This window comes from Crinia signifera, chromosome 5, assembly GCF_055691185.1.
Source record: "Crinia signifera chromosome 5, ASM5569118v1, whole genome shotgun sequence".
NCBI lineage: Eukaryota > Metazoa > Chordata > Amphibia > Anura > Myobatrachidae > Crinia > Crinia signifera.
In genome coordinates this window covers 68,064,784-68,086,779 of record NC_139221.1, presented here as the reverse complement: position 1 = coordinate 68,086,779, position 21,996 = coordinate 68,064,784, and the positions used below count along the sequence as shown (strand labels likewise).

The following is a 21,996-nucleotide window of genomic DNA, read 5'->3' as shown; positions in this document are numbered from 1 at the left end:
ACAATGTCCACCAAACTCTGGATCTTGCAACACCTCTCTCCTGAAAGGGTAATTTTGAATTTTAGTTACTATTATTATACCTATAAAAATAATATTTGGGATGGTAGTAACCAACTTTTTAGGTTTATCAACCATCCAAATTTTGTTACTACCGAAACCTCTTCTCTTGTCTGACCTGCAATTAGAAGGTCGTCTAAATATGTGACCCTAGATGACCTAGGCTAAACTGTTGCCTGGAGGAAAAATCCATAAATCTACCATGCATAACTTGTGGCAGTCTCACAGACTTTCCCGCAGAAATTCTATGAATTAATGAATCAAGTTTACTTCCAAATATATAAGAAACTTCATAAAGTAGCATAGCAAGTCTGCCTTTAGAATGGGAGTCTGTTTACGAACACCTGAGCCATAACGCCCTTCTGGCTAAAACCCCTGCGGTTAGGGATTTTGCAGAAAGGTCCAGGACATAAAACGACGCCTCAAAAAAATAATCTATAGCCGTTTCAATAGATGAAAGACTCTTACATATATTTTCTCTAGCCACTCTCTCTTGTAAATCAGAAGAACACCATAATCGGTACTTGTGTATTATAGCGGCGCCCCTGATGTGCATCGCGCGATGTTTTCATCGCGTCGCATGGCATGCAATGTGATTTTTGCCCGTTGAAAGATCGTATAAGTACCATAAAGGGTGCTTTTAAGCACCCTAATGGGTGCTTACAATGTGAAATGCACCCCCACGCCACCCCCTCCCCACTATAAACGTGAACCCGAAGCGTGGCGAGCGCAGCGAGCCCGCGAGGGGCGGCGGTACGCGTCCTCCGACCTTTTCATACCCCCACTATCCACGTCGGCGTGGAGTTGAGAATAGAAAGTGTGGCGAGCGCAGCGAGCCCGAAGCGTGGCGAGCGGACGCGGATACCTTCACAGGTATCGGAGTCCCCTCACGGGCTTCACAGGTATCCGCGTCCGCTCGCCTCGCTGCGCTCGCCACACTTTCTATTCTCAACTCCACGCCGACGTGGATAGTGGGGGTATGAAAAGGTCGGAGGATGCGTACCGCCGCCGCTCGCCGCGCTTCGGGTTCACGTTTATAGTGGGGGGGTGGCGTGGGGGTGCATTTCACATTGTAAGCACCCATTAGGGTGCTTATACAATGTTTAATCGCATCGCATTGTATGCCATGTACGATGTCATACAATTTTAAAATTGTATGACATTGTACAGTATCGCGTGATATCGCATCGTATGCCTTATGGTATGCGATGCGATGGGCGCCGCCAAAATACACAAGTACCCCATAATCAAAGGCTGGGGTAGCCAACCCTAGTCCTCGAGAGCTACCAACAGTGCATGTTTTGCAGGTCTCCTCACAGAATCACAAGTGAGCTAATTAGCTCCATCTGTGTATCTTTTAAAATGTGTCAGTGATTAATGAGTGCAGCAGCTAGGTTGTCTGGAAAATGTGCACTGTTGGAAGCTCTCGAGGGCTAGGGTTGGCTACCACTGATCTAAGGGCTCTAGCGACTGAAGCCACTGCTACCCCAGATTTCAAAGTTACAGGGTTTGAAATATAAAGCCTTTTTAAGGCACTCCCCAATTTTTTAGCTATCGGATTTTTGAGAGTAGCACCGTCTTCCAATGGAATACTGATCCTGGTTGTTATCTCAGCTATTGCTGCATCAGTTTTGGGAATATTACACCATTTAAGAAATTCATTGTCATAAATTGGGTACATATGATCCACTCTCCTCTTATTCCCAAGTCGTTTAACAACACTGCCGTTCTTTTTACAAGAAACAGTAACTCTTCACTACTTTGTGAATAGCAAAATATCCACCCTTTCTGGATCTATCCTCAAAGAGAGAGTCCAATTAAGATTACTTTTTATAATTCAAAGACTTATATACATTTTTCAAGACAACATCCACGAAATCCAAATTAAATATCCTTTCATCCTGTATTACTTCCCTTGACTCCGCACTAGATACAGCCGAAACACCTAAACCATTTACTACTTTGGAGAAACTCCTCCTTAGAAACAAAAGATTTCCTCATCCATTCCATAAGTTGAACCAACTGAGAGGATGTTTTAGGAGCAGGGGTGGAATCTTTGACACAATCTGGGCACATAGGTTCCTCTGATGAGCTAGAAAAAGACTTATCACAAGCTAGACAAATGTTTGTTCTATTTTTCTTCTTGCCTGTCCTCTTCTTAGAACCAGAAGACACACAAGAAGAAAAGCAGAAAGGAACTAACTAAAACTGCAGTAACTGTAAGGTAGAAAAAAACCCAGTCCTCTATGAGGTCCTACCTCGGTGTAGAGAGCACCTGCTTCTAGGGTAAGGCATCTTCCTCCATAATTTCAACAGAGCAGAGGAGCAAACCCATAGAGCTGGACAGATAAAACAATGTCTCTTTTAAACTGACCGCCATAGCGAGGCACAGGCATCAGCGTTCGCCAGCAGAGGCTGGGACCCAGAGCCCAGAAGTGCTGTAAGCGCCGCTGGCATCACATGCAACGCATATCGGCACCCACCACAGCCCGGGGAGCCACCGGAAGCTCTGCATTCTTCCGTCGGGGTGAAACGCATACACGCGTCATATGGCTTGAACAGTATTTTTGTAGTGCATTTTTTTTAAACAGGATGAGAGAGATCTTCCCCATTCCATGGATTTCATAGTGATTTATGTAGTGTAGTGGTTCTTAACCTTGGCCTAAAGTTTTCCTAACATGTCATGTTTTATTTCTGTCAATGGAAGCTGGGAGAATTACCGACCCAGCAAAATATATTAAATCATATGTACATGATTAAAGACATACACAGAGCATGAACGGTTAGTATAACTTGAGGACTGAGGTTTGAAAATAACTGGTGTAATGTATTGGTTGGGAGGGAGGTTTAATGACTCTGTGCCTGGCCCAATTAGAAAATGTGGGGCCAGTGACTGACCAAATAGGCAGGCCCTAATCCTTATTATTTGGCCCACCTTTATCATTGGCTGTTTTTTCTGTCCTCTTCTCTGCAATGCAGTCTATGATCACTTGGAGCACTCAGGCGTGGTATCTGCCACACGAGGGCACTCCACCCCAATGAGACAACATATATAGGTATAGTGCCACGGACACACAGGAAAGATTCAGAGAAGGCTTGGTTTTAAGTAGTCCTTCCAGTGCATCTGCCCACTGCGGTTGCATAGCATGTTACAGCTCTCCAGGTATCAGTGGTAAGCACCAGGGGAGCACCTTCCTCTGTATGGGCCTGGCACACCAGTCCTGGCAGTACCCTTTGATGGCAACCCATAAAGGCTAGTCTCTTCCCAGCTTCCAACAGCAGAAAGTTGCAGTGATTATGACACGTGACGCATCCTTAGCATTTCCTATTTACAGATGTGTCCCGTCACAGTAATGTAATTGCCACAAGAGTGCCCACAAACGGATGCCTGCATAGATTCACATCTGCAGCCCATACACAGAGCCTTGATAGTAGTCACAGCTAGTCTTACAAGAAAGGAGCAAAGCACTTGCGTATGCATCACTTGTAAGATTGAGACGACATCTGTATATTCAGTGAACAGGTCATCCTCAGCCTTACAAATGAAAGTGTTAAATGCAACTTCTTCCTTAAATATATTTATATAGTACTTCCTGCATCAGGAAGTACTATATAAATAAAATCCTTGTTGTCACAATATTTCGATAGCAAAGTACAAAACTACTATGCTGTGGAAGTGACTTGTATTATCTCCATAAAATATCTGCAAACCCCTGTACTGACACACTTACCAGATATTGTTTGACCTGGACATCCAGCTATACATAAGACCTTAGCAGTGACCAACAAGAATTCCACTCTACCACACAGCTATGCATGCAAGGGCAAATAACCTATAACACAAAAATAGATAAAGCACTCTGTACCACTACTTACAAGTACAATGACGCAGCCTTTATTGCAAAAGTACAAACAATATCCCTCAGTGAAAACTAGATATTCAAAGTTTGATGGAAACTAACATAGTTTTTGGTAAAAACATAGTGGCATCCAAAGCAAGCATGCAGACTCACTTAGGACCTCATTCTGGTTGACTGACAAAGCTGCAAATTTCGCAGCTTTGAGAGTCAACCAAATGCTGCCCGCATGACCCACCTCGCACTCAGAGTGTCACCGGACGCATAGGAATGGATGTTTTCCATCATCATCCATTTACAGCTTGTGTGCGAAGAGGAATTCATTCAATGATCGACGATCATCGAATGATTTCTACAGTGCTCGCAGACCTAAGACACCTCTGCGGGACCCAGCTGACATCCGCTGGGTGTTTCCATGGACGCAGCCCATCGCCTCCACACCATCCACGCACTGCTAGGTGCATACGGGATGGCGAACAAGACCTGTGATGACGAGTATTTCAATCCGAAATCCCTGGATTAAAAAAAGCCAAGGATTGGCTTACCTAGATGCACCACATCGAGTTGTTCTGTTAAAACTACACTGCCACTTGGGGGTTTATACAAACTCTCCTTTCCTGATGCCCTTGAGTCTTTTCTATAAAGTAGTTGTCTCTGCAGGTGGGGAGTCAGTAAAGGACCAATGAGAAGCAACAATCACTGCTGTTGCTCATTGGCTTCCCACTGGATTCCCGGGGGAATTCGGAGGTCCAGAGGTGTCGCAAGTGCTGCATGTAGGATCTTTCGCATCAGGCCACCTCCAGAAGCACTTGCTGAGATCGCATGCAATATATCACACGCAAAAGGACTTCATGTGATATATTGCATGCGATCCGGGAAGGTACTAGATGGCGGTTCAATGGGGATGGCAATCGACTTCTCCACACGAAGAAGTCGCCACAAGTGTATGAGGGCCTTAAGAAACAGATCTGGAACAACTTCAGCACACAGCAGTTCACAGCACCCTTAGCAGAATATAATATAGGCCTCTAGAGGGCTTGTACAGGATCTGGCAGCAGGAGGTGGGTAGGGCAGACCCCCTCAGGTCTGCCCTAGCAGATATGGGGCTCTTGCCTGCTAATAAAGGGCTAGCGTTCACCTTTGCAGTATGACATAGCATCATCTATCATTCTTTAAGCTGGGTACAAAGTAGATGGCATGCACAGCGGCTGACTATTTCCCTTAAACGTCCTGGACAAGCGTATTAGTGCGTACACACTGAGCTATTTTACAAGAGATATTGTTGGTGGCCACATTCCGGAGTTATGCTGCTATTATTGACATCCCTCAGATTGTGATGCATGTACAGACAACATAGGACATCGCAAATGACCACGCATCGTTATCGATATAGAGTGTATATACTGAACGATTTTAAGACTTTGTCATTACGAATGGTGATTATCGGCAAGATCATTCAAAATGTCATCTAGTGTGTACCCTGCTTTAGAAACAGTTCTGCCAGACTGTATACTGATAGATACTGTACAATGCATCTTGCCTGTGGCTATTCTGTCAGTAGGTGGCGCTCCTGCAGTCGCCCATCCTCCACTGTTATGCTTTTCACTCACACTCAGACAATAGGCAGCTGCTCAGTATGTACTCAGCTGTCACACAGCCTTTCTCACCCCCTGCCTAGATATGATGTAATAGCTCCCTGCGCGCAGTACACGCAGGATCACCTGTGACATCTGTAAACAATACAGACAGATGCGGGCGAAAGTGACGAAGGAATCGCAGCGACTTTCCTCCTACTTTAATAATCGGTAACGTGTCCAGAGAGAGAGAGAGGTGTGATGTAGTGCAGATCGTAGAGCAGGCCAGAGCAGCCCGCGCTGCAGACAATCACCAGGCTGTATAACAGCGCCATAGCCCGGCCATCAGCCGCCGGGTACCGGGAGACTGCGACGGGGTACGAGACAGCTCGTCATATTTCTACATCGGCACCGCGCCAGCGACAACAGCTGCCTCCCCAACAACTCACCATGAGAGAGAGAGGCCGTGTCCTGGTGCGGGGCGGGGAGAGGGGGGCCCGGGACCGGAGAGGCCTGTGTGTGCAGCCCGGACTCGTTATTTGTTGTGATGTGTGCGGTGCATTCTGGGAGGAGGCGGCGGGGAACAGCTGAGAGGATGTAAACAGTGTGGCAACGTGACCGGCTACCGTGCTGACCAATCAGCGCCGCAGCTGGGTGCAGTGACGTCAACGGGTAGGTGGGGACTTTATATAAGGTATCTATAGGATGTATACAGTATGGGGATTATTCTGGTTCACTCGCAAAGGACAATTCCCTCTCTAGTGGATAAAAACCTGCAGGTGGGGCTGATTTAACATGCAGAGAAAGTTTAGATATGGGTGTTACATTGTTTCTGTGCAGGGTAAATGCTGGCTGCTTTATTTTTACACTGCAATATAGATATCAGTTTGAAGGACGAACCCCATCCAAATCTAACTCTCTCTGCACATGTTACTTCTGCCCCACCTGCAGAATACCCTCCAACATCTGAAGGGCAGAAATCGGTACACATTCGGGAAGGGGGTGTAGCCATGTGTGAAGTAGGCGTGACCACATGTAAAGTGGGCGTGGTCACACCCCCTTTCCGAATGTGTACTGTGCATTTTTTTTTTGCATTCCATGCTGCTTGCCTAGCTGCCCCATCCCCGTATTCCCTGCTCACCATGCCGCCCTAACCCGGGGAGGATTCACCTGCCCATTTTCCGGTCCTCGAACTCACCTGCACTCCACTCCCCAGAACCCAGACCCGGTCACCGCAGATCAGGTGCTGGGCGGCCCTCACACCACACCAGGAAGCCGCTAGTACGCCAAGGTATCAGAAGAAGCTGGTGCAGGGCACAGGCATCTCATCCAGCTGAGCTGCAGCCATGTCCCGTAGCCGCCTGCACAGACAGCGACACCCGGAAGAGAGGGCGCACAGTCACAGTGTGCGAGAGGTCACTGTCACCAAGTATCCGTGCCCACACAGCCTACAACTCGCCGCTTCATTGGCCGCAGCGCACATCACTCTTCCCAACACAGCCCTCATTGGTCAAGTCGATCGCATTTTCAGTGGCTCACTGTAGCATCAATCACATAGCTCCGCTTGAAACTTGCTTCATCCTCACTCTGATTGGAAGTCGATGACCGTTTCCAAAACTACAACTCCCAGAGGCGCTGGCTACAAAAAAATCGGTACATTCGGTACAGTTAGATTTAACCGGTAAAGACCATTAAAAACGGTACTGTACCGGCTAAATTGGTACAGTTGGAGGGTATGCTGCAGTGCACATGGTTTTGTCCATTAGAGAGTGAATTTGCCTTTGCAAGTGAACCAGAATATCCCCTATGTCAACTCTGTAGAGACACAGCTAGAGGTCTGGAAGAGATGTCACCTAGCAGCACATATAACATGTGTGTACCTAGGGACCTGGTTCTGCCACACTCCTGAAACACAGGCTCACATTAGGTCTATACGTTACAGTGTGCTCTAATTCCATCAGACATTTACCTGGCCAGCACGTAAAGTAAAAAGCTGTTTAGTTGCTATGGGTTACTGCACTGTCTAGCTTCTGGCAAATAGGCTACTGTAGCCAACAATGGGTTCTTTATTCATCCTTAGAAGTCATTTCTAATGTAAACTCTTGTCAAAAAATGTAGTGTCTTGAAAACTAAGTATTTAAAATGCATCCCTGCAGGATGTTATAGGGGTTTATTTCATTTTTAAGATAGAAATGTAACCTTTTATCTTCTTCAATTTGGACACTCATTTCAGGAATATATATCAGAAACTGCAGTTTCTTTATGATTAATGGGGCAGATAGGTTTGATAAATAGAAAACAATCATTTAGGGTCAGAGCCTAAAGGCCCCCAAACACTGAGACGATTTGCCCGATTGCAACCAATCGGGCCTTTAAATTGGACCAAATCGGCTGTCCTTGACATGCCGTCGGCCCTGTGCGCATTGGACCCGAGCAGGTGGTCCGACTGGTTGGCCGTCCAACCACCTATCCTGGCGGGAAGCAGGGACGCATGCGATCCATCACAACAAATTGTGACGGATCGGATGTATCCCTGCCGCCCGGGGTATAGGGTGTCCGTACACTGCTGCCAGACATCAATTGCAGTGTAATTGATTGCTGCTTTAAAAAACATGGGAAAACCCTACCAAAATCTCTCACTTTCTGAAACTCTCACCCTATTACATTTGGCCCAATGTGTCCATGGGAAATGATTTCAAATGTGAGCAACTACTGTACTAGGGATGGCCATCGTTGCCATTGCCATCGATGGTTGCCATTGATGGCAATTCTGCAACAGGCCATCGATAAAAATTGGCTGGTACTTTATCACTCTCCACTTTATCAATTTTCAAGGCTTATTACATCTTGTCCTGAATATGAAATATTGGTAATTTTACCCCCAAAGTCGTCCAATTCAGTATGGCTCATGATGTGATTGGAGGCACAAACTTACCAATGAATGGCCAAATGTAATAGGGTGGGAGTTTCAGAAAGTGAAAGATTTTGGGAGAGTTTTCCAATGTTTTTTAAAGCACCAATCAATTACATGCAAAATCAACCTGGGTTTGCAGTGTAATTGATTGCTGCTTTAAAAAACATGGGAAAACCCTACCAAAATCTCTCACTTTCTGAAACTCTCACCCTATTACATTTGGCCCAATGTGTCCATGGGAAATGATTTCAAATGTGAGCAACTACTGTACTAGGGATGGCCATCGTTGCCATTGCCATCGATGGTTGCCATTGATGGCAATTCTGCAACAGGCCATCGATAGTCCTAAACTATGCAATGGATGACCATCGATATTTTAACATATCGATGGTCATCCATTGTGTTTGATTGATTGGCCTGTGGGCCAATCAAAACACGGGGGCAGGGCTTCGTGGGTGTCAGGGGGGTGGAGCTATGCTCCGTGTCCCGGCACTTTGAAAAAAGAAAAAAAAAAAGCAAAACATTGTTTTGTTGTTCCATCGATGGAGGGAAACCATCTGGTTCTCCCCCATCTATGGCAAAAGTATTCAACATCGGCCATGAACCATCGATGATTTCGAATCATCGATGGTCGATGGCCATCCCTATACTGTACACTGTTGCATGGAACCTGTGTTGTAGTCTTATACTGGGTACACTCTATATTGATCAGATGAAATAATGTGAACCCTGGAGTATTTGTTCAAAATGTTTTTTTTTTCTTTTTAGGCATGTACATATTTGTGGGAAGTGGATCATTAGGTAAAAAGTGACAAGGTTGACAGTCACTCGGATGACCACTTTTGGTCGACAGTGAACATTTCGACACAGGAAAAATGTCTATATGTAGTAGGTCGCGGGGCTGCAAATCTTTGGAGCCTAGTGATCAGCTAAGCGCCGCCCCATTTAAAGCCTCACCCTTCCCCTGTGCACAGTGGAAAATTAATCCGCAGACGAGCAAACAGGGAGAAAAACATTCGTAATCACTCCCCCCTGTTCCTAGCCGCAGAGTAATTCTAGACTTACTCAGCACTGTGATGGCTGTGGGGAGATGGAAGCTGCTGCTGATGGCGGCTGTCCTACCTATCAATGGCCTGTTAATGCCTGCGTTTTCCGGGGCACTCCTAGAAAATGCTGGCATGCCCATCACTGGATTTGTTTACAAGGATAGCTCTTGCATGCTCACCACTATCTAAAATTTTAAACACAGCTTGTGGGGGTTATTGGGACCTGATGCCAAACCTGCTTTTTTAGAGAAAGAACAAAACCATGTGCACTGCAGGTGAGGCAATATAACATGTGCAGAGAGAAAGTTAGATTTGGGGGGAGGTTATTTTGTTTCTGTTCCGGGTAAATACTGGCTGCTATATTCTAAAAGGCATAGACAGAGAGATAATATCCCATTTCTTAAGTGATCTGCCTAGATCAGCAGTTCTCAAACTGTGGGTCCTGACCCCAAATTGGGTCCCTACCTTCTCAGCATGGGGTCGTGACTCCATGTTGCTGACCATCAGGCTGATGACTTTTCTTATCTCAGTCAGTGATTTAAGGAGTCTGAAAAATCAGCTGAATTGTCTGTTATTTTAGACTCACATAATTTTGTGCCTCCACAATGCTGCCATAAATGTGCTGCCTACACATGTGATGTGATGACCTTCTGCAGTCACTTGCTGGGGTCCTGTCATTATTTTTATTGTATGATGGGGTCCCAGATCAAAATAGTTTGAGGACCCCTAGAAATAAAGCATGGATTGCTTTGTGTGTATGCGACATAGTGATGGCAATGGGTGGTCCCGCACGTCACGTCAGATCTTGTCTACATGAGTCAATATCTTGTCAATTCGCCAGTGTTCTAACCAGAGAACACTGGTTAGCACAGATTGCTCATACACACGTCACTACATGAGTTTGGATGATCTAGCCACCAGGAGTTCAAACGCCATTTCCCTAGCTGACATCGCTTTGCATGCAGGCTAGGCAAAATCCCTTATACTGCAATATAGATTTCTGTTTGACCACACCCCACCCAAATCTAACTCTCTCTGCACATGATAAATTTGCCCCACCTGCAGTGCACATGGCACATTTGCTAAAAAAGCAGCTTTGCAACGAGGTCTAAATAACCCCCTGTAACTTGGCAGTTAGGAGCTAATAGCTTAGCTCTCTGCACTTTATCTCTCTCCAACGAATATACAGTACAATAGGGCAGGGTTGCCGTCATTCTAACTGCCGCCTCCGGGAGCTGTACAGGTGGGCGTGGTGCAGCATAGCAAGCAGTATGGGGGTGTCGCAAAACTTGCCCCCCTCTCCGGGGTCTGGGAGTGGCACCCTATATTCAGGAGCATTCTGTCTGTTCTGGTAAGGTAAGGAAAGTATGTAATAGGCCCCTATATATGTTTAGCTTTCTCACTGTGGGGATCATTCTGGTTCACTCCTTCTGGCAAATTTCATCTCAAATGGACAAAACCACGTGCATGTGCAGATAGAATTAGATTTGGGTGGGGTTTTACTTCAAAGTGAGATCTATATTGCAGTGTAAAAATAAAGTAGTCAGTATTTTCCCTGCACAGAAACAAAATAACTCACGCAGTGCACATGTTTTTGTCTATTTATGACGGAATTTGCCAGAAGGAGTGAACCAGAATAACCCCCTGTATTATGCTGGCTGCTGTTCCCACTGAGATTAAAGATTGCTTATAAGAAGTGTACAGAGCAACTTAGAGCTTGGGCCTGCTAAATGTGAATCAAAGCAAGTCAAAATTTGAAAGCTTATTATTTTTCTAATGTGAGTTGTCTTAATATTGAACCAAAATTAGTTTAAACTGCGGAAAAACAAACTCCCTAGGACTTCATAAACCTCAAATCAGCCCCTGTCAAGATTTTTTTCTAAAGTGGTAAGAGGCTGATGCAGTGTTAGACCGTGACCCATGCCTGTTTTTTTGAGTATATGTTATGCAGAGCTATAACTGGGCTTTAACAGGGTGTTCTCATTGTAGCAAACCAAACTTACAGAAAAAGTTCAGGCATACATTAAGATGTGTACAATTCTGCAAACACCATTTTTCGTGCATGAATTACAGAAGCAAAAAAGCCACTTACAGTACCTGTCCAACTCTGCTGCAGGCCATTCATGTTGCAGCAATTCTTACTTTATTTACTGCAATGTTGCCTATAGTGGATATGTTTGGCTATGTTTCAACTCCCTATTCCTGGCTTGTCATGAGCATTTGCCTCTAAGATGATGCTTCATTAGTTTGCTCACTTTTTCTAGGGCAGACTTAATACTATATGAAACAACCAGGAAATGCACACATCACAGCAGACGGTCCTATAAATGGATCAGTATGGATGCAGATGTTAGGGGAGGTGGCTATGCATCAAAGAGACCTCTCAGTTCAGTTTCCTAGTCTTGAAATGAGGCGCATTACAAGAGGAGGGATCCCATGCACAGCCTCAGTCCCAGTGGAATTGTCCCAGTGCTGGACTGTGAGGTTATATATAATGTGTGCTCTCCCTCTGGACCGAATAGCTCATGGACATCACACACCTTACACCCATTATAGATACGCCAGTGTGTGTGTGTGTGTGTGTGTGTGTGTGTGTGTGTATTCATGTTTGTGTATAGGTCATACTCACCTTGATGTAATCACTCCCCCTTTTCATGTATGTGCCAAAGTTTTGCACACAAAGACAAAATCCCCACATTCCAAATGTCTAGACTTAAATGCCTTTGTCCCCCCAAAATCTGTAATCGAGCTCTAACCAGACAGTTGGGAGGTTGCATGTGTATCAGCCAGTAGACATTCTTATGTATTATTTTATCTTTTAAAATACCTACACCCATAGGGCCTAATTAAGACTTAACTGCCCAATTAGAGAATTTGCAAATCAAGTGATTATCGACGGACTGCACACGTTCGATTCATGAAGGGGAATTAGCGGCAGAAATGGGTATGGATCATAATCCTCTCACAGTTTGACCTACAGGAAGCCAGCGTTTGGGGGTGGAAACCTGCCATTTTCTAGGTTTGTCAGTAAAAATGCAGGAGTGCCCAGGTGTTTTTAAGGAGGATTTGTGGCGTCAACAAGGATCACTTCCAGCCTGTATTAGTCGCGGGTTAATGGAAGCCTCAGACTTCCTCACATTAGCACAAACAGTAACATCCTTTTGATGGTCCTTGAATTGCATATGGATCTTGAAGTGGATGTCGATTATCAAATCATTCACTATTCTCTTTTACAAAGGGTGATTACTCTTTTTGTCTGGGTAGCGGCTTACTCCTCGTAGTACAGGTGTGGTACGGGATCCCGACAGTCATTATCCCGACGCCGGGATCCCAACTGCCCAGAGTCAGACAGCATGGCGAGCGCAAAAAAAAAGGCCCTTGCGGGCTCACTGCGCTTGCCACGCTGCGGGCACGGTGGCTCGCTACTCTATTCTATTCTCCCTCTATGGGGGTCATGGACCCCCACGAGGTAAAATAGCGGGTGGCCTTCGGGCACCCGGCTGTCAGCGTTTTGACAGTCGGGATCCCGACTGTCGGGAACCCGTCCGGCACCCCGTAGTACAGTGTGAATTCTCACATTAGCGGTCAGGTCTGTACCAGGCCTATACAGCAAAAGTTTGGAAAGAATCATAAGATTTACTTTTACTAGGAGTGTCTGAGTCTCCATAGGAATTTAATCATTTTTCTACACACAGCATATTGGGAAAATTACGTTGTCTATGTATAAATATTTTGATTGAAGCAATGCAATTTTTTTTTAAATCTTTTAACATCTTTCTCTAAATGAGATCTGTTTTTTCACAGCTTGTTGAACTGCAACAAAATGGGTGGGTAATAGCGTGATCCTATGAAACCGTGGATACAAAAGTTAGGGGATTATTTTGGTTCACTCAGAAAGGCACAATCACTCTCTAATGGACAAAACCATATGCACTGCAGGTGGGGCTGATGTAACATGTGCAGAGAGAGTTAGATTTGGGTGTTTTATTGTTTCTGTGCAGGGTAAATACTGGCTGCTTTATTTTTACACTGCAATATAGATATCAGTTTGAAGTACACCCCCAGCCTAAATCTAACTCTCTCTGCACATGTTACATCAGCCCCACCTGCAGTGCATATGGGTTTGTCCATTAGAGAGTGATTGTGCCTTTCCAAGTGAATCAGAATAACCCCCTTAGTGTACAAATGATTATTGTGAAAATAATTAAATAAAAAATTGTAATAGGTCCCTTAGTAGGTTTGAAGAATTTTTTTAGGTGTGTGATTCTTCCAACATATGTAAATGATGATTTCCAATGCAAATTGTTCACCAATAGAAACTAAATTTTGTGCATAGAACATATGTAATCCAATATTGTTATAATGATAAACACAGAAATAAAAAAACTAAAAATGGGGAACAATCCCTCAATATTTTGGTCAGTCTGATTATTTTCCTTTCCTCTCTTACCTCGCTCACCTCACATTGAGGGTTGAATAAGCCAATAAAGGTTTGGTACTTGTGTAGTTTCACGGCAGAAGGCTACTCTATGCCGTCAGCGTAGCCCAACAGAAGCCTATCGTAGTTAGCGTAGTGCCCCAGTGGCAGCCCTGCGTAGTCAGCATAGTGTCCGAGCTGTCAAGCCTAGTGAGCTCCTCTCACACAGCGCCGGTAACCGCCATAACCGCGTGGCAAGTGACGCAAACTCTGCGAGGGGACGCGGATTACACGTCAAGTGATCCGCGGCCCTTGCGGGGCCCTCTGCGCTCGCCACGCTTCGAGCTCGGTGGCTTGCTGCGCTCGCCAGACATTGTAAATTCAGCTCCACATCGATGTGGATAGTGGGGGTATGAACAGGTTGGAAGAATGGGTACCGCTTATGTCAGGCTGGTTAAAAATGGTCAATGGTGCCCACACAATGTAAAAAGCGCTGACTTACTACGCTAACTGCGTAACGCTGACTGACTACGTTAACTACATAAGCTCTGGCTGGCTGCGAATGTACTGACTACACTGGCTGCGGGAACACGATGCTGATACTGACAGGGACGCTGGCTACGCTAACTACGCTGGCTGCGGGAACAGGATACTGATACTGACAGTCCCTGTCAGTATCAGTATCCTGTTCCCGCAGCCAGCGTAGTCAGCTGACTACGCTGACCGCGTGAACACTATGCTGATTCTGACAGGGACACTACCCTGATTACGTAACTGCCACCGTGAAACTACACAAATACCAAAGGTTTATTTTATCTACTATATTTGTTGTTATATTTCAATGAACTTTAGCCAATATTTCAATAAAGGAAAAGGGATCCCACTCAATATAATGTCAAAATGTAAAGCAGGTTATACAGTATATCAGGTTTAAAAAGGTCCATAAAACCAGATAAATCTTTAAAAAAGTCATATGACTGAAACGCGTTAACGGAATCTCTGAGAGTGTAAGCAGCCATCTCTTTACTCAATTTTTTTTTTTTTTACTACTTTTGTATTTTTTGGTTGTATATGTATCTGTTTTTATGGACTTCATTTTTAAGCCTGAGATAAATTTGGACATTGTATTGATTTAATAGGCACCCCAGATGTTCTGGGGTCCCCTATTTTTTATCTATTCCATTTTTAAGCATCAGTTTGTCTTTGGAATTTGAAAAAAAGTTGTTCTCTGGAATGAATCCGGTCGGCCATGGTTTGGTGGCACATCAAAAGAAACCCAGATAATCTGGGTGCACGTTATAAACTGTGAGTAATTGTATGCACTGATTGTCGTTTAACTTAATCTAAAGAAACCACTATACAGTGGCGAGCCCCCCCCCCCCCCAGAAGGGGCGAGGTGATGGACTACTGGCTGAGCTCTGACAAGTGCGCTGAGCTGGTCCCTCTCCGTGAATATTTAATGAGCGGGGACCCAGCGCAGTGCATATTTAATGAGCGGTTCCCCGCCCCATGCATATATAATGAGTGGGACCTGCTCATTAGATATGTACAGGGCGGGACTAGCTCAGTGCTCACTGCTGCCTGTGTCACCTGTCAGTTCAGCCAGCGGCGCCCACCACAGACCCCGCTGGCGCCGCTCCCCCAAGCCGCCGGGGGTCTACCACATATGTAGCTACGCCACTGCCGCTATATGTGTTTAACTTCCCTCAAGTGTAAGTGGGTACTGTATGCCCTTTTTTTGGTTAAAGTATTACCTAAAGTTCATTGAGTGATGTTATACACTGAAGGTCGTTTACCTCGTGATTTAAAGAAACCGCTATATGTGTTTATAACTTCCGTTATGTGTAAGTAAGGTATGCCTGATTCTTAAGGGGGTCCTTCTAATATCACAGGGTGATGGTTTATTCCCTTATGTGGTAATTGAGGAATGTGTCTCCTTTATAAAAAAAATGCCTTTCTGAGCATCTGGACCATCAGAATCCTGACCTTTGAAAGGTTTCCATACATCCGGGATACTAAAATAAACCGATACGGACCTTTAAAAAGCATCCTTTACTGTGCGCTGGGTAAGCCCTTTTCCCTGATTTAAATATTGGCTAAAGTTCTTTAAATCTACTAAGGGACGCATCACAATTTTTGGTACTCTTTACCTAGCACGGCGCCCACGATTTTGATCGTGGGCATCGCAGGTAAAAAAATCACGGGCGACACGACCGACGCAATGCCCGCGATTTCCCATAGGGAATAATGTTAAATTTCTCAATTGACCAGATTTTCATGTTCAATGCCTCAATTGACCCGATTTTTTCCATAGGAAACAATGTTAAATGGCCCACAGAGGCAAAATAGGCACCCTGAAGTGTGAAATGGCCCCCACAATTGTTAACGCCACCCCACGATCAACGTCAACCCGAAGCGTGGCGAGCGCAGCGAGCCCGCGAGGGGCGGCGGTACGCGTCCTACGACCTTTTCATACCCCCACTATCCACATCGGCGTGGAGTTGAGAATAGAATAGTGTGGCGAGCGCAGCGAGCCACCGAGCCCGAAGCGTGGTGAGCGCAGCGAGCCCCGCGAGGGGACGCGGATACCTTCACAGGTAAACGCGTCCCTTCGCGGGCTTCACAGGTATCCGCTGCGCTCGCCACGCTTCGGGCACGGTGGCTCGCTGCGCTTGCCACACTATTCTATTCTAAACTCCACGCCGACGTGGATAGTGGGGGTATATATGAAGGTCGTAGGACGCGTACTGCCGTCCCTCACGGGCTCGCTGCGCTCGCCACGCTTCGGGTTCACGTTGATCGTGGGGTGGCGTTAACAATTGTGGGGGCCATTTCACACTTCAGGGTGCCTATTTGGCCTCTGTGGGTCATTTAGCATTGAACAGGAAAATCGGGTCAATTGAGACATTTAACATTGTTCCCTATGGGAAATCGCGGGCATCGCGTCGGTCGCATCGCACCCGATTTTTTAGTGCATTCAATGGCCGCGATGGGCGCCGTGATAAGTAAAGAGTACCCAATTTTTTTATTTAATTGCTTTCACATTAATTGTTTGTACACTGTTTTGTATCCACAGCGCCATAGCAGGCTGGTTGGGCCAGGTGCTTTTTCTCAAAATATGGAGGATCCCTACTCCTTTTGTCCCCCATATATTGGCAACCATGACCATGGTGCTGGTTTTAAAAATTCAAGAGAACTCCTTCATGTTTTGTCCCATGAATTTTTAAAACCAGTGCCGGCTTGTATTTGTATTTAGCGTCTGTATATACAGCCACCAAATATGAATACGGCGGCTTACGCCATCGGCCAATTAGTAAATGATTTGTATTTTCCTGAGAATATGGCCAATGCCGCTTGTAAGGAGTCGTACTCGGCATCGGCCGTATTCTCCAGCCTTTGTAAATTCCCCCCTATATGTAACGGGATAAGATATAATACCATTGAAGTTTAGTCTTCCTTATTTTAATTCCCATTCTATAAACTCTAAAACAAATCCACCACCCTCTCACACAAAAAAAGAGCCACCAGCTATAAAGCATAAACAGGATTCATTAACAGAAATCATGGCAAGATGCAACATACAGGCAATTATATCTCATGCACAAAAATGAAAGTGCTTGAAATGAACTTTGGAGTATGAAATAACAGGTGCTTGAGAGCAGTAGTCTGGTGACAGATGGACAAGATACACAAACACACAACAAAGTGAATTTGAATAGGGAAGGAAGAGGATCATTAGCTACATAAGAGAGCAGAAATAGATGAATTATTAAACAAGCTGGTGTAGCTGGTTTCTCTTTGAGAATCATCATCCTCTGTTTAGCACAACAGGGAACAAACTATTTAGTAGAGTGGCAGATGCATGTTTACATGACTTGAGATTCTAGGCAACATTTCATTTTTACTTGAAAAAATTTGTTGGGATTTTTCCTTTAGTGGCAGAAATCAGTCAGGAAAATATAAGCAGGTGTGTTCATTATGAAATATTTAATGTAACATTATACATTTTTACTTCATAATCTATTTAAACATAATTATTGGGAATATATACAGTATGGCCTGTTTGGTCTTTAAAAAGGTTTTATTTTTTTTTAATTTGTACATAAAATCTACTTTTAATCTTAAGAAAATACAAACATAACAAGATTACATTTACAACTGACACACCATGCTGCAGTTTGGGTAACACACTGTAGTGTTTTAAAGAAACATATTGTAACAGACTTGACAAGTATATCTAGTGTCATGTCACTGCTCAGTCTTTTTACAACCTCAAAGTGATTTTTATTTTTATCCAAAGTCTAAAATGTATGATGACCAGCGGTGATTCCTACCTCTTGGTAGGGGGCTGCCAATATCCATACCAGGGAGGAGAGTGAAGTGTCCTGGCTCTTGTGCAATGGGGCGGACAGGGCCGGGACCTTTGCATGCACACAAGGACAAGCATGTACAAACCCTTTGCTTCAATGGACTGCACCGAATGCAGCCCATATAAGCTGGATATGAATATAGGAAGTGAGCTCTCTGCTTACCCTGGTGCAGATTGGCATTCCCAACGAAACTGCTTTATGTGTCAGTGAATGAAAGGTAGGACATCCGATGGGAAGTCACTGACAGTCACAGTGAAGCCACTGCAGTCAAAAAATGCATCTGGGTTCGCTGACACTGATAGGGGTGGTGGATTTTACCTGGGTGGACTGCAGTCCTGCAGACCCATAGGGTCTTCTCTGTTAGCAACACTGGATATTTTGAGGATCTCTAACAGCAACGTTGGCACGCAAAGGGTTAATTGTGGTAGCAACTAAACCACATTCTGGGGTGTGTTTACTAGCAAGCAGGTTCTCAAAGCTGTTAGTAGTTTGAACCAGTATATATAAAGGTCTTGGAGTTAAAGGAAGTTGATTTCTCTATAAAAAATTTCCTTCCACGAATATCTATAGCTTCTCTTATCTTGCGTGTTATGGTTTAACAAAAAAGGGAATCTTACATGTTCCATTAATATTTATAAAAAAATCAATGCTTCTGCAATTTAGAGTATCTGTGCTATATAAGAAGCGGGCACCATAGCAGACTGGAGATATCCATAGGCGTGCACACATTGAGTGTTAGGGGTGCACGCAGACACCCTCTAATGCGGTGCACACCCTTATGAACACCTCCCTGCCGCTAACAATACCTTTTATCAAATACTTTTGCTTTTTGGAACTGTATTCCATTAAAGGATGCCCATCAATCAATTATGTTTTGCATTGTTATTTGTACTAGAAAATTGTCATATCACTACACACCTGCGTCATCCATATCACTACATACCTGTGTCATCTATATCACTACATACCTGTGTCATCCATATCACTACATACCTGTGTCATCCATACATGTTTTTTACTTTATTTGCATGTACTGTTACACAGAAGAGGGCACTTGTGTAGTTTCACGGTGCCAGCATGGCGCCGTGCTACTTTAGGGTTCTACGCTCGCCACATCTATCTAAAATAAACTAACTTAACTCCATGCCAACATGGATAGTTCATACCCCCACTATCCATGTTGGCATGGAATTGATTTTAGATAGCGTGGCAAGCCACCGAGCCCGCAGCATGGGCGAGCGAAGCCGTGAAACTACACAAGTACCCAGAAAAGTAAAACTGAAATAGGCAGGAGATTATGGTGTGGCTGAAAGACAATTTATATTGTAGTGAGTGCCAATAGATCATAGTAGACATGTCTGATTGGTGGTGTTAGACACGCCGAATAGGTGGCGCACCCCTAATAAAATGTGCTACGCACACCTATGGAGATATCTGTATATGCAATACACATGTGAACTGCGGTAATGCCAGATTTACAGAGTTCTGAAAAGCAATATTAGCTAATGCCGTAGTACTGTAGTCTATAGGCTGCAAAAGTGTATTTTTGGCAGAGTGATCAGTAGATCAATGGGCATTATTCTGCTCGGAGCGGCCAAACGTGCGTACGTTCGCCATTACCGCACGCTAGCCGTACGCGGCCGTTAGGGTTAAGTCCACCCACAAATCAGCCGCTTACGTACGGGCAGAAATACCGTAGAAAGGGAGTGGCGTACAAATGAGCGTACGGCAACGTACGCGGACGGGCCAGCCCTTGCACTCCGACAACAGGCGTACAACTGAGCGTACGGCGCCGTGTACGGCCGTCTTTCCTCCGTCTTCCCACCGACTTCTTGCGGAGATCTGAGCGTACGCCAGTTTGCACGGACGGGTCCCTATTGTTTTCAATGGAAAACTCAGCTTATGTCACCGCTCGTGAGAGTGAGCGTACGTCCGTGCACGCTGCCATACCCTTCACATATATGGACCTGCAAATCTTGCCTCTCAACTACTAATCTGACAATTGATTAATTAATCTATTTGTTATTCACTTATTGTTTTCTATTAACTCAATTGTCTACCTTAATAAAGACCTAATAAAACTACATTTGAACCCTCATTACATGTATATTTGTTATGTTCTAATGTGGCATTTTAATCACTATCTATGTGTCCCCATATTGCTGTTACTTTTAAATCAAGTTATGTTGGTGTTTCTGTATATGTACTAAATTATGTCCATAATTAGTTTGTCCAAAATGTGTAACATGTATACCTACCCTGATGTTATGTGTGATGTTTTAATCGAACAACATTAAACATTCATGCATTTTCACTATGTGTTATTTTACTCAAAAACACACACATTCACACATCAATCATTACCCCTCACCTCAAATTACAAGTATAACTTACAGTACACATCTGTATGTACCTACCCTTACAAGCCCTCTAACATATTTATTAGTAAAAACACAGGCAATTAATAAGACAATATAAACTTTTATTTTGACCAAAAATAATAAGGGGGGGGGGGGGGGGGATAAAAATAAATTAAATGCGGGCCTCCAGAAGCCCAAAAAGGATTTGGAGATAGAGGAGTGTCCTGAATATCTCCTGAATAAGGGCTGCCACCTCCTCCTGCTGCTGTTCAGTGTCTGTAGTGAAGGGATAAAAAAAAAAAAAAAATATATAACATACACAAATGTTTGTTGTATTTGTACATAATAAAAAGTTCAGAGTTATGTGTGAAGGCCACATACATTTGTAAACTACATTGAAGATGGGTCTGCTGTAAACACAGTACTAAAAAATAATATGTTAACACACACATACTGTACATAGTAAATAACATTAATTCAATTACTCCTTCATCAATGAATGTATGCTGTATCCCAATTGGTACTTTGGTTTTGGGGGACTGTCCTCTAACCTCACAATTAGCCTGTGCTATTTAAGGGTTATGACATTGTTGTGGCTTAAGCACTCCTTAGTATTTTAAATTTAGGACATTGCTGTACAAATTATAGGCCTACAGCTATGTTTGTAAAGCATGCATCCGCATGGCCTCACACACTATGAACAAAACAATCTCTACATTTAAGTTGCACCAGTGGCAGATTAAGCCTTTGGGGGGCCCGGGGTACTTTAGAGCGGGGGGCCCCCTTGCACTTGTCATTATTGGCCGCACACTGCATGGGCGAATATTATACTGTCAAAACACAGAGTAAAGGCAGAATAAACTTGGTCAATGGTTACCTGCAGGGGATAGATATATATATATATATATATATATATATATATATATATATATATATACATACACACACCACATGAAAAGCCTGTGTTTGTCCCTCTGCCCCTTACTCTGGAGGAGACCTCACAGTCCTAGTGCTGCCTCTGATTAAAAACCCTCCTATGACTAAGCTGCTGCTGCTGTTCTCCATGGACCTGAGAAGCATGTAATGAGCTCCACCAATCAGAGCTCAGCACAAACTTCTCAGCCTCTGTCCTCTGGTGCAAAGTGTCATGGGACTTAGTCAACTCCCAGAAATGTACTGCACACTTGTGCAATCAGTGTGCCTTGGCTCCCGATGCTCAGCACCATAAATCATTGTCACATTGGCAGATAGGTCAAGCTGCAGCACTACCCCACCCATGCACAAAACATTTAGCTAAAATAAAAAAAACATAACTTAAACATTTTATTTTAAAAAAATACATGACAACCACAGGGGGCCCCTAGCTAGAGGGGGGCCCAGGGGCACTGACCCCTTGCGCCT

General features: G+C 44.4%; 1 protein-coding gene across 3 annotated transcripts in view; it reads right to left on the bottom strand.

Moving 5' to 3' along the window:
- PCMTD1 (protein-L-isoaspartate (D-aspartate) O-methyltransferase domain containing 1) overlaps positions 1-6,090 on the bottom strand; it is a 31,873-nt gene extending 25,783 nt beyond the window's left edge. Inside the window, exons 1-2 of one of the 3 annotated variants that reach the window (XM_083187403.1) lie at positions 5,938-6,046; positions 3,789-3,890 (exon numbers count right to left, since the gene is read on the bottom strand). The gene's annotated coding sequence lies outside the window, so the exon portion shown is untranslated. Of the gene's footprint in view, positions 1-3,788; positions 3,891-5,937 lie in introns of all 3 variants that reach the window. The other 2 variants (XM_083187404.1, XM_083187402.1) reach the window with 2 other exon arrangements.
- Between the last annotated feature and the right edge of the window lie 15,906 nt (positions 6,091-21,996).